General features: G+C 43.1%; 1 protein-coding gene across 2 annotated transcripts in view; it reads right to left on the bottom strand.

The window, feature by feature from the left end:
• Window positions 1-11,906, bottom strand: part of PKIA (cAMP-dependent protein kinase inhibitor alpha) — a 51,762-nt gene extending 39,856 nt beyond the window's left edge. Inside the window, exon 1 of one of the 2 annotated variants that reach the window (XM_039841913.1) lies at window positions 11,837-11,906. The gene's annotated coding sequence lies outside the window, so the exon portion shown is untranslated. The remainder of the gene's footprint in view (window positions 1-11,836) is intronic. The other variant, XM_039841914.1, reaches the window with a different exon arrangement.
• Between the last annotated feature and the right edge of the window lie 798 nt (window positions 11,907-12,704).

The following is a 12,704-nucleotide window of genomic DNA, read 5'->3' as shown; positions in this document are numbered from 1 at the left end:
GGACAATCCCTTTTTTATTGTTAGAGGTTGCCTGTCAACTGGCAAGTCATTTCATAGGCTATGCTCTAAAATATGTCATTTTACTGATATCCAAGAGACATCATAGTATGTTATTCCCGGGGCAGAAACCCTAAGCCAGGGATGTTTTTATCTTTGTAACGCATTTATTTGAGGTAGCAATTATTAGGAACCAGAATAATAACACCAATACCATCAAATTAATTGTAGCAATTTCAACAGAAGTTAGTAGATTTACATACCAAATTAAAATTCTTACACTAGTATTACAATGGATGTGTTTATATAAAATATCACATAGATAAAATGAAAACAGTAAAGAAATGTCATAAATATTTGTATCCTGGGAAGGTTTTAGAGGGAATTTCTGGTAGTATAAGTTAATACATGCTTAATTATATTACTTATAAAGCATCTGAACTTCCCTCTATAAGATATGTCTTTAAAATTAAAAGAAATGTATTCTATAATTAATTTTAAAAGCACTGCTTCTATTGTGCATATATTTTCTCAACGAGTGTCTGGCATTTAAGCATTTATAATTGTAGAGCTAATCAGACACTGAGCAAGAGGAAACCCAACGACCCACTCATGGCATGTGCTAACATCAGCCTCCATATAAAAGTTTTATGAAACTAAGTTAAAGCAAATCAGAACCAAAAATAGACATCATTAATAAATGGCTACTTAAAAATGTCTCATTAATAGTGTACTCCCTGGGTCAGGGTGGTGAGGAAGACTGAAATAAATGCCAGATCGAGTTTGGTTCTCTTGAAAAAGTTATAGTAGTTTGTGCCTACGCCCTAATTTGGAGCTATGTAACGGCCAGTCACGTTTCTAGTGTTCCATGAGAGTGCATTTTTTAAGTATAAGTGTAAAAAAAGGACTGGAATGTTCCACAGTGCAAACAGTTTCCTTCCTTCTTTCCCTACTCCCTCTCAAACAGAAAAAGCGAGAAATACCTAACACATTGATCCGATGATTCACAAAAGGACAAGTCTCTATTCTGAAACACTATGCAAATGAGAACATTTTAAATTAGGATTTTGAGAGACACTGGAAAATTATGGCGTGAAGCACAGATATAGAAGAATATTCTTATGCAATGTAAAATGTATTCCTCAAAGCAGAAAGCTGACGGAAGGCCTAAGAACTTAACGGATAGAATATAATCACATGGTATGAGATTGTTCCAGGCTGAAAGGCAAACACATCCTATTCTCACGTGGTAAATATCACCCAGTGAAATCAAAGTGAAACAATATATATGTTTACATTTACATATAGTTATGTATATTTATATATAATATAACGTAGCAATCTGAAGTAGGTAAGCACATATTCATACATTAAATAATCACTTTGAAATTTTAGATGTATTTTGAACTTATGAAAAATAAACAGGAAGTAAAAAAATAAGTTTTTTTTTTTTTGCAAAACTTGACTCTGAAAACAAAGCTTCTTCAAATGCTTCTCCAAGAATTTGTCTCTTTATTTGAAATGAAATCCAACTATTACATAATCAAATATTTGAAATGGAAGGAAAATGTTCATGAAAATAGACATATGTGCATATATGTAGGTAGCTTCACACAGATAATTGGTTGAATATAAATATATAATACACATAAATATATAAAATGTATTTATAATACATGTATATACCTGTATATTTAAAACAGGTCTTTTCGCTGTTTGCGGCATCTCATCTTAGCATCAGACTCTGCCCTAAAACTGTAGCCTTTAGAGAACAGCCAATGAATCCAGTATTGAAACAGAAATGATCAACACTGGCTTGGAAATTTAGGACAGACTTACTCCTACTAATGATTTGCACTTGTTTCTTGAAGGAATAAAGTTAGGTCCACAGAAACAGACTCTACCGATCGAGATAAATTACTGCAAATTTGGCTGGCGTTGTTGGTCACCACAGAGTTCTCAGCCGTGAATTAAAACTAGGGCTCTAGGTGGCTTCTGTATTTGTTTCCTTAAATCCAAATGGCTCATATCGATAATCAGAATGCAATGAGAAAAAATGTAAAGTTGCGTGCTTTTCAAGATCAATAAAAAATGTAATTATGCTAAAGCACGTGGATACTAACAATGCAGGTATTTCTGGTACTACAGTTTTCACATGAATTGAGGATCTATTTTTTATTTCAGTTTATTTAAAGATGTTGCTACTGGTCAAATCTATTCAGTAGCACTTAGTAATGGACAAGACCCTGAATATTAAAATGCTTGCATGTTCCCTTATATTCTTTGAGCCTCAGTAAATAGAAAGGTATCATATGCCAAAGGAGTTCTTTGTATGTGAGGTACAATGGAGTTCCAGATTAATTTTCTCTTTGGACAACTTAGCGATATCGATTAACCATAAGAAACTTCTTCAATAGTTACACATTAAAAAACATATTTGGATATAAGGCAGATAATTAGCAGGATCTTCAAACACTTTTGTTAGAGGGAGTGTATGTTAACAACTAACTCTTTATAAATGGAAGCTGTCCTCCCCAGAAAATTCAACCCTGTATTGGAGATGGGGAGGGGGGGAGGAGTCAAATGTTGATTTTGAGAAAGGGAGCATTCCCATTTCATATGACACTTGCTTCTGAAATCAACTCCTTTATTCCACAACCTTAATATCAGTTCAGATCATGAGTCAGTGAAAAGGGTGATTGGCCATAGGGTACAATTCAGAAAGAAAATAGGATGCAGAATTAATAGTCTGTTGACTTTTCCCAGGTCATCCAATCAACTACTTGCAGAGTTAAAAATAGAAGCAAAGTCTAATTCCCACAGCGACTGTCAGGTCAGAGCTGACAACTCTGCATTGTGGTGGCCTCGGCCTCTCGCCTTGCTGCCATTGCGAGCATTGAGACATCACCCCGCGAGGTCTGGAGTCACCTCAAGGCTCATTTTAACTAACATGGACAGAGGTAGGAAAACATGTTCATACACATTTTGGTAATGAGGTCTCGTTGTCAACTGCCCATGAGAATTAAAACAATAAAAATTGAAATCATTTATTAACCCTTACTATGCTTCAGACGTTACACTAAGTTCTCTTCTGGCTTATCTTTAATCTTCACAACACCTCTGTGATTTTCCTGTTTTAAATATCAAGAAACAACTGGCAGAGCCTATGCGGTGTTCCCTAAGCCGCAGAGCTGGACAGTGGTGGAGGAGGGGTTCATACTTAGGTGGGAACTAAATCGCCAATTCACTTCCTGAGAGAAATGATTTGGACAGAAGTGGTAGCCTAAACTCCCCAAAATAAGTAAAAACTAAAGAGCGAAAGGGAAGGGTGGGGGTCTGGTGATCGACACAGTTTGAAGATTATGCTTAGAGCTTTTTGACTGATCTTGAAAATGAGCAAAAGCTGCCTGAGAGCTCTAAGAATAAAATTATTTTCAATTTGAACGAAATACATTGATTTTAGAGCCAGACATTTTGAGAGCACCCCAATTCCTTTGCTTTCATAAAATTCTGCTGCCATTTTATTTCATTGTCCATTTTATTTATTAAGGAGAGATTTAAACATTTCATTTTGACTAAACGGGGTAATGATTTTTTTTTTTTTTTGCAAACGATGACAAAGGTGTCAGCCTTCCTCCACTTACTCAATGGACTGTTTAGTGTCACATCATTTTATGGTGAAAAGGTGGCGTCATGAAGCCCTATGTTATGGGTCCATTATCTCCAACCTGCATGCAGGTAGAAAAAATTTTCAATCGGTGATCGTGTTCTTCGCAATAAATGAGATTGAAAAAGGCGTGGAGATAAGATAATCACTGACTAATATTTTATTATCGAAATCTGTAGCTTGCATTTTGAATTTTCTAAAAGTCCAAATCCGTCATAGTTGGAGAAGGAAGGGTACCGTCATACGTTCTCCTGTCCGGGGTGAGTGGACTGTGCTTGGCTATGTGGCTTAAACTACTTACTAGCTGTTTTCTTAAACTTTAATATGCATCACTTCTAATTCCTACTTTACCAAAACCTCAGAGAGAGGAGAGTACAATTCTGCAAAAAAAAAAAAAAAAAAAAAAAGGGTGGGCCTGTCTTTAATTCATCCATCCCCACCACACCTACAAAAATAATCACATTGAACTTGTGTAGAATACTGGTTCTTTTGTATTAGAGGGCAGCTTTCAAAACGAAATGGTATTGATTCACTTTGTAGTTCAACAAATATTTTGTAAATGCCTATAATAAAGGCAAATACCAAACTGACCGTTTGAGTTGCAGAAATTTTGATGCTCTTGATATTTGACTGTTTTAAAATAACAGTTTTCATTTATCGAGTGCTCAGCATAGTATGTGACACCAATAAGGTCCCTAGAAATGTGGACTTTTATAAAGCGTACCGAGCATCTTTGCAGTCCTGGGTCGTCTCTCACGTGAAGATGAAGTAGGAAGTGCAACTTACATTTCTCTTCTGCAAGGTCACCCCATGTCTCAACTCACTTTTATCAGTGGAGATTCTCAGTCGGTACCTACGTCTTTGTTATAAAACCATTCTGTACGACCCTTAGGCAAGTTCAGTAAATGTGCGTGTGCCGCAGCAATTGGGGGTGTCTGCCCCATTTCATTTTAGCTTTGTCCACTGTAGGAAAGCACGCACTGGATGAAGTCAGTTTCCCTCAAAACAATTCACTTCCTTGAGATGAGAGAATAACTTGGATGAAAAATGATTTGTCGCTTATTTTTGTAAGCAGTGGTTTAAAAAAGTACTAATGCCATCTTTTCAGGGTAAATCCTTCTGAAATGCATTCTTATCTAAGTGAGCATACGTTAGAATTAGAAAGCCATACATATCATTTTACTTTTCTGACATTTGTTATATATATAACAAATGTGAATTTGTTATATATATAACAAATGTGAATTTGTTCATATATAACAAATGTGAATTTGGATTTGGGGAGTCTGACCAGTTATTCTGAGTGACCCCAGTGGGTCACCAGCAACTCCGATTCAACTCTGATTCAACACTGTTTCTGGCAGGGCTGAATCTGTGAATGGATCGAGGGTATTCACATCCTGGTTGCTTTTCACTGCATTTCAATGATCAGAGAACCTGGGTGTGAGAGGTCGTGGAGGGGAGTGTAAAAAATGGCGTTAGGGGTTTATTCCTGACTTTTCTGCGTTTACTCAGTCCCATTCTGCAGTGTACAACAGAAGGGACGAAGCGGGTTGTGTTTCTGCTATGATTGCAATGACCAAAAACCTAAGGCTCACGGCCGCTGTAGTGCACTGTTAAAATGTGGGCTTCTTGTTGCTCATTCAGGCAAAAATCAGAATACTTATTTGTTCTATGTCTATCTTTTTGATCAGACAGCAATGAAGACCAGAGTAGGTAATAGGAGAAATATTTATTAATAGGTCAATCGGCCAAAGAAAAAGCATACCTTAAAATGCTGTTGTGAATGTCCAGGGTGTGTTTATGTTCCTGCAACCCTGCAGTTTTAAGTGGCTCACCCTGTTAGCATATTAATGTCTGATTCCTGTAAAGCATGATGCAATCCCCAACAAGCTCTCTGCTGCTCTCCTGGTGGGCAATACAAATCGAGACAGTCTCCGTCTGAGAAGCGTGGTTAAAAGTCTTGCCCATTCTGTGTACACTTCAGATAGTCCAGTATTCTGTAGTTTAGCTTAAATAAGACTCCTCCATCATTGGACTTTAATTATTCTGTTTCAGGATAAATTAGAAAGAATACATAGAAGAGAAACTACTATAGAAAACAAACAAACAAACCAGCAACATAGACCAATATCAGATTAAGCTGGATACAAATGGCTCATTGCTGGAGATTTAAATAAATAAATAAAAAAAACTATACATGTTTCTCATTTTCTACGTAGTTAGAAGTCTCCACTGACATCTGTGGTGTACTCTGTAATATATTTGAAATAATGCAATGGGTGATTGAGAGACTTTCAATACTTGTATGTAGTATTTTCCCTCCATGAACTAAACATGAAAAAAGTGAGAATATTTCCTCGCTCAAATCATGTTACATGGATTCCCTGAGAGTACACGCATTCACTATTAAGATTGTTAGAAATGGTTACAGAAATTAGAAAAATACTATCCGTTTAAGAAGTGTATCATTTTTATAGTCAATGTATGTATTCAGATTATAAATCTTTGAGTATAATCTGACTCAACAGTACCATTCCATACCACTCCAAGACTTTTTCCATCAAAAGTAGAAGCGCCAGAATAGACATGTACCTCTACGTCCATTACCACGTAGCTCGAAATCATAAAACGATTTGGAACATAATAAATGACTACCAAGGGGTTTTGATTGAATAAAATTCTGGCTCCCTCGCAGTACACATCAGGCACCTACTAGAGGTGATATGGTAGCGCTTTATGTTAGATATCGTTAATGTAACAGAAAGGCAGTGTCCTCAGTGGTTTGCAACTAAAAATTGCTATATATGGCATATATATGATGAGATATCATTCAGCCTTAAAAAGGAATGAAATCCCGTCACATGCTACAATACAGATGAACCTTGAGGACATTATTCTAAATGAAAGAAGCCAGACACGGAAGGACAAATATTGTACGATTCCACTTATATGAGGTATGTAAAATAGACAAATTCACAGACACGGAAAGTAGAGTCGCGTCTCCCAGAGGCCGAGGGGAGGGAAGGCGGGGGTTTCATGGGTCCAGAGTTTCTATTTATGCGATGCTTAAAAGGTTCAGAAAATGGATAGTGGCGATAGCTGCTCCACTTTGTGGCTGTGTCAGTTAATCCAGTGACTTGTACTCTTAAAAATGGTAAGGTTTTACGTTATGTATATTTTACCACAATAGAAAACAAAAATCTATACAGGAGAGCACAGATTTGCCTCATATTAGGCATATTATGACGTTAAAACTGCACTCATTCTCAGACCTTACACGTACAGTTATGGTCATATTTTGGGAAAGGTAAAGAAAGCGACAGCTTAGATCGTCCTCTCGAGGGTTCCATCTCTCCATCTCTGTTTTGTCTAGTTTATCGTTGTTCTTGTCACACCTCTTCGAATACTAGCCTCAGAAGGAACCACGCTCGCTAGGACCGGTCTCAAGTACGAGCTCTGAATTTTCATGCATTTTCATGCGCTACTTGTTTTAGAACCTAGGAGGCGTGGACATACCTTGCCATTCCTTCCGTCACTTGGCAAAAGCAGATATAGTCCTGCAGATGATATTACCGGAAATAAATAGTAACTTTGAGGCGGACACACATCCATCCTAAGAAAACCAAATGGGTTTCAAAGTAGAAAAACCACTCAGCTGCTGGCATTGCTCTCCTGCGTATTTGGCAGGGTGGTACTCTGAGTCTGAGAACTATTTCTTTTTCGTAAAAATTGTTTTGATTGGAAAACCCTAAATAAATCATTTGGAATGTGAAACAGAGAGCTCCTTCTGGGATTCCTTCTCCAGGAGTCGAGGTTCTTTGACTCACTCTTTTCACTGGCACGTGCTTCCTAGTCCTCTGGGGAGACGTTGTGCCCACGAAGGGCTATCTGTTTAGATCCTGAAGCAGGGAGGACAATGGAAGGGCCGCCTCATGGCAAGTGCCAGAAATCTCTGGGCTCATAAGGGACATGCGTCTTGTCCAGGTGACCCCAGAGGGGATGTCCTCAAACCATTTTCCAAGGGAGGCTTTATTGGGTCCTTATCCACCTGTGATTTTATGCGGAATTCTGTGTGTGTGCGTTTGGGGCGTGAGCGCATTACCTTTATTGAATCACGAAAGGGGATGTTAAGACTCAGATGGTTAAGAAGCAGGGAAGGATGAATCACAGAACAATTTTAAACTGTTCTGACGGCTATGACCTTATGTTTCCATAATGCTTTCCTTCACTGTTATACTTCAAAGAACAGCATGGGGATGAGGAAGCTCTGCCACTTAGGTGACAACTCTGAGTCTCAGTTTCCTCGATGTTTTAACTGTCATACAGCAGAAGGCTGAAAGGAGATACCACTGATGCAAGGCCCTGGCAGAGTGCCCTTGACACTAGATAAGTGCTCACGTACGCAAGGTGCCTTCCCCCGCCTGCTCTTTACGAACGGAATGCAAACATACTGAAGGCAGGAATAGCGTCTTCTGTAAAGTTTTTTCTTTTGGTATGCTTATGATGCTTTTTTAATATGTATGAGCTAATTTCCATTTAATGGCATGCAAGCGTACAATAACTTTTGTCGCTATGACTATTTGAATGTACTTTCACTGCATTTATTATTATATAAGAAATTTAAACAACTCGGGACTTGTGCACATATTCAGACCCTAACTTGGCTAGTGGAGAAAGTAGGTAGCTATGCACCCTGGGAAATAATAACCAATATCTTTACTAAGATCAAATTGCTGAATATCTACTATGTGTGTACAAAGCGAGGCACTGTACTATGATTTGCAGGCAATAAAAAATTGTCAGTTACAGACTCTGCTCTCCAAGGCTGTTTTAGAAGAGCAAAGCGTGTTCACACAAAAGGACAGATGAAGATAGAAAGTGCCAGAGGATGTGAAGCAAGGGAGAAAGCAAATCTGATATGGGAGGGACGGCGGGTGTAGGATGAGGCCATGACTACCGTGAGCAAGGTTCCATGTGCAGCAGGGTGAGCGAAAGGAACAACTGAAGACACACAGATGTGACATCATGGGGCACAAAAATAAAGACCACTTGGTTTAGTCTGATCCAGGGGATTAGTAAGACACCAGATAAAGAGGTATCCCAGTGCCTGACACATACCACTTATTAATAACTTTAAATATAAGTATCTTACAAAAAATAACATCAAAGAGAACTTAAAAATACGAGCATATGAACAGGAAGAAACGTTACAGAAGTCTGGCAATTAAGAGGCTACTGACAGCTTTCAAAACAGCACTTTTCTGCCCATTCTCAGTGGAGGCACTGGTGGAACAAAAACGACATTTCTTCTTCAGTCTTATTATTCCTACTTTTTTTTTCTTTCCCATTTTTCAAAATCTCCAGACGAGGCTATTTTGCCTGGGGCTAATGGCAGCAATGCAGCGCCAGAAAACGCCTTTTGTGACAAGAGGGAACATCAACTCCTTGATTCGTACCCTCTGAGTTCCTGACAACCCCGACTGCCTCCAGACTCTGTATGTGACGTGACTGGAAAGCAGTAGATTCTACCACATCAACCCTACAACTGCAGTTCACTTAGCGTCTAATATTTCGTATCATTCTACACTTCATTCCTTCGCCATAGGGTCTGAACCCCAGGCAATTAATTTTTCCTTTCCCCGGTAGATATTTAAAGGAAAGGAAATAAAGTCATGAAGCAGTTTCGGTCGTGGAATCATCCACAGATTTCTTTTTAGGGTCCTCAATTTAGAAACTATCCTCAGAGAAATTGTTTAAACATAACAAAGTCCAAATTCAGAAATCCCTTAAATTTCATTATCTTCCTCAGTTGCTCTGAAATGGAAAATTAAAATTTCTGACTTGTTTTCTTTCTTCCTGAAAAGGCTCCTCTAATCCATAACTTCTCTAGTCCATAACTTAGTAGATTCGTCTCACCTGTGAAATTACCAGCAGGTATGATACCAGGTTAGGCAGCTAATCTTGACGGTCCCCTAATCTTGACTCATTTCTTGCCAAAGATTTAAGTTTCTTCAGAAACCAAGTAACAGACACTTTCAATTTCTAGCCATCATTAGGATATTTTCATGCACTACCCTTCACCATAAAGATGCCTTTTAAAATTACAGAAATTTGTATTGTACTTAAGATCGATTGCACTAACCTGTATTTCATATGCCTTGGGCTGATTTCTTAATGAATGATTCATATTTGTTATCGCTTAATATTCGGATGAATCATTTGTATAGTTAAATATTTTAAGATTAGAGAAGAAAAGGTGATAGAATTAAGGGATTTTTTTTTTCCCTTGTTCTTTGTTCCCTCTTCTGGTTGGTGAGCCTGAGTCAAAATTCTAGAATTTTGAAAATTTTATATTTCAAACCCAAATCACATTCAACACATAATAATAACTACGAGCTCAAAATGAAATCACCTTGAGGTGTTCATGATCCCAGGGGGCCGTTCTGGAGGGGGCCATTTGGTGTGGGATTTGGCCCCCCCCACCCCCGTCTTACACTGAAGATGGAAACAAAGAAACCAGCTCAAATCTTTCGAAAGTGTATTTTATAAAAAGGATTTGTAACCAGAAAAGCAATAATAACATAGAATTAACATGATCTTTCAGACCCAGTATTTTTGTCTGTAAGCAATGTTTTAAAAGGAAGGTAAGCAGAGGTCAGTGTTTTAGCTGTAAACCCTGTCTTTTTCTCATTGATCTCCTATTTTAATTTGCTACAATAAAATTACATGGCTGTTGAGTCAGACTGTCTCTCCAATTTCAAGTTGAAAGATAACAGATCTTTTACATACAATCCTGGCACACTGACACTCCACTGTCTGGCTTATTGCAAGTGTTCCCTGTTGGCGAAGTGGCACATTTGCAGTCCCCATCACAGCCATCTTAACCACTGCACAGCAGATTATTCAGATGTGCATGCCTAGGTAGGTGGCAACAGGAACAGGCACTTGGGCTCCGCAGCAGGGCTTTGTCGGGGAAACCTTAGGACAAGCTCCGAACTCCTAAACGGGGAGAGACCTACCTACTGGACGATGCTCGAGGAACTGGAGGCTTAGACCCGCCGCCCCGCTGGCTTTCTGAGCGCCCGTGGGGAAAGCCTCTCTGGGAGCTCTTTTGAGGTCCTCGGGAATCCTGAGACAGACGCACTGCTTGCTTTCTGGGGAGGACTGGCCCCGGATCCTGCCGGGCTAGGGGCCTCGCAACCGAGCTTTAAGAACAACTGGAGAGACCGACGTTCACGGTGCCCGCGCACGGGGCGCAGGGTGTACAGGTACGGCCTTCTCGCCCGGACCGGGACAGAGGCTGCTGTCCTGCACACACCTTGCTGGCAGCGCGGACGGCGGCGAAGGGAGTTTCGGGTACCATGTTGGTACTGGGCTAAAGGCAGACTTTTTGTGCCATGTATTTGGAGGAGGGGCACAGGTGACAGGATGTAGAGAGAATACCCAAAGCGGTGTAGGGCAATGCCCTCTCTGGGTCCTTGACAAAATCAGTCACGGATCAGGGGTGGTGGATGGGAGCTGACAAGAGTTGGCCTGTGGATGGGCACAGCATCTTCCCACACCCCCGCCCCCCTGCCCCCCAAATCAATGAGATGACTGACAGAGGAGATGGTCAAGAAGGGAGAAACAGAGACAAGTGCGGCTGGCCCCAAGCTGAACTCCGGGGGACAAGGGAAGTCCCTTCTGTGCTGTGACACTTTCTAAAGGTTCGGCCCCGGAGCAGGTGTGTGACACCGAGACGCGCCCAGACCCATTCTGACACCGAGCGCAGAGGCCGGGGAAGGCTGAGGGAGACGAGACTCTGGTGGCTCCCCGGGCTGTCGCCGAGGACCTGCAGCTCCCACGGGGGACGAGCACGGGAGGCCGAAGGTGGAGGTGGCCCAGCTCAAATGGAATTGTGCGTTTGGAACCCCGCAGCGTCTCGGCGCCCCGAGCGGCGGCGCCTGGCCGTGTCGCTGCGGGGGCTGAGCGCCCTTTGTTCACCGGGGACCCCGCACCTCCGATCCGGGCACTCGGCTGGTTAGGGTCCCCGACCCGGTGGTCGCTCCTTCCCTTCCCGCCGCAGAGGGCAGCGGGGCGGCCGCCTTCCCCGCGCGCCCTGCCCGCTGTGAACCGCGCGGGGGTCGGGGCCGGGGCCAGGGCCGGCGCCGGGGCCGGCCGGGCGCTTACCTGCTTCGGATCGGGTCCGCGCGCGGGCCGCCGGCCGCAGAGCCTCCGCGCGTCGTGGCGCCGCCTGCGCCCCGCCCGGCCTGGCTGCCGCAGCTGCCGCCTCCCGCTCCGGCGCGCGAGCGCATGAAGTCATCCCGGGCCGGGCCGGGCCGCCGCATTCCGCGCCGGCGCGGGGGGACCAGCGCCTCTCCGGCCGCGGGGACGCGCGCCCGCCCCGCGCGGCCGACGACCCTGCCCCGGACCCCGGGCGTTAGGTGCATTTCCCGCGGGCGTTTTCACGGCGGGAGCGTCGCCGGGCCCCGGACCGCGAGGGAAGAGCCAGCGCGACAGTCCCCGCAGCGCGCCGTGCCGGCCGTGCGCCCCCGTCTCCCCGGCGGCATGGACCGCTCCAGTCCCCGCGGGGTTCCCCACCCTCGGCGGCTTCCTCCTCTGCACTGTTCCTTTCGCTGGATTTGAGACCGGGCTGTTTTTTGGGGCGAACATTCCGCCGATCCGGAATGGTTTAGGCCCGAATCCGTTTATCCGGAGCCCCCCGTGGCACGCTGCGCGCCCCCGGCACACTCACAAGCGCGCCCCCGCGCGCACGCCGACACGGGCGGGGAGCCGGGACCTCGCGCCCTCTCGCCTACGTCACGGAGCGGGGAACCCCCGAAGGAGGGGAGACGCAGGGGCCCGAGCCGGCGCTCGGGGAAACTGAGGCTCTGTTGCCTTTTAGAGGGGCGCTCAGTGCGCCGAGGTTTCCTGTCGTAATCCCCCTGCCCTTGCGCGGGCTGCCCTGGTGACAGCTGTGACAGTTGGCAACCAGGAGGCAGAATCCACACTAGCTGATGGCTTTATCTCCGTCTTTCCCAAAGGATTGATCAGGATG

Source organism: Pteropus medius, unplaced genomic scaffold, assembly GCF_902729225.1.
Source record: "Pteropus medius unplaced genomic scaffold, Ma_sr-lr_union100, whole genome shotgun sequence".
In the NCBI taxonomy this organism is placed as follows: domain Eukaryota; kingdom Metazoa; phylum Chordata; class Mammalia; order Chiroptera; family Pteropodidae; genus Pteropus; species Pteropus medius.
This window is presented reverse-complemented; position numbering and strand designations above follow the sequence as displayed.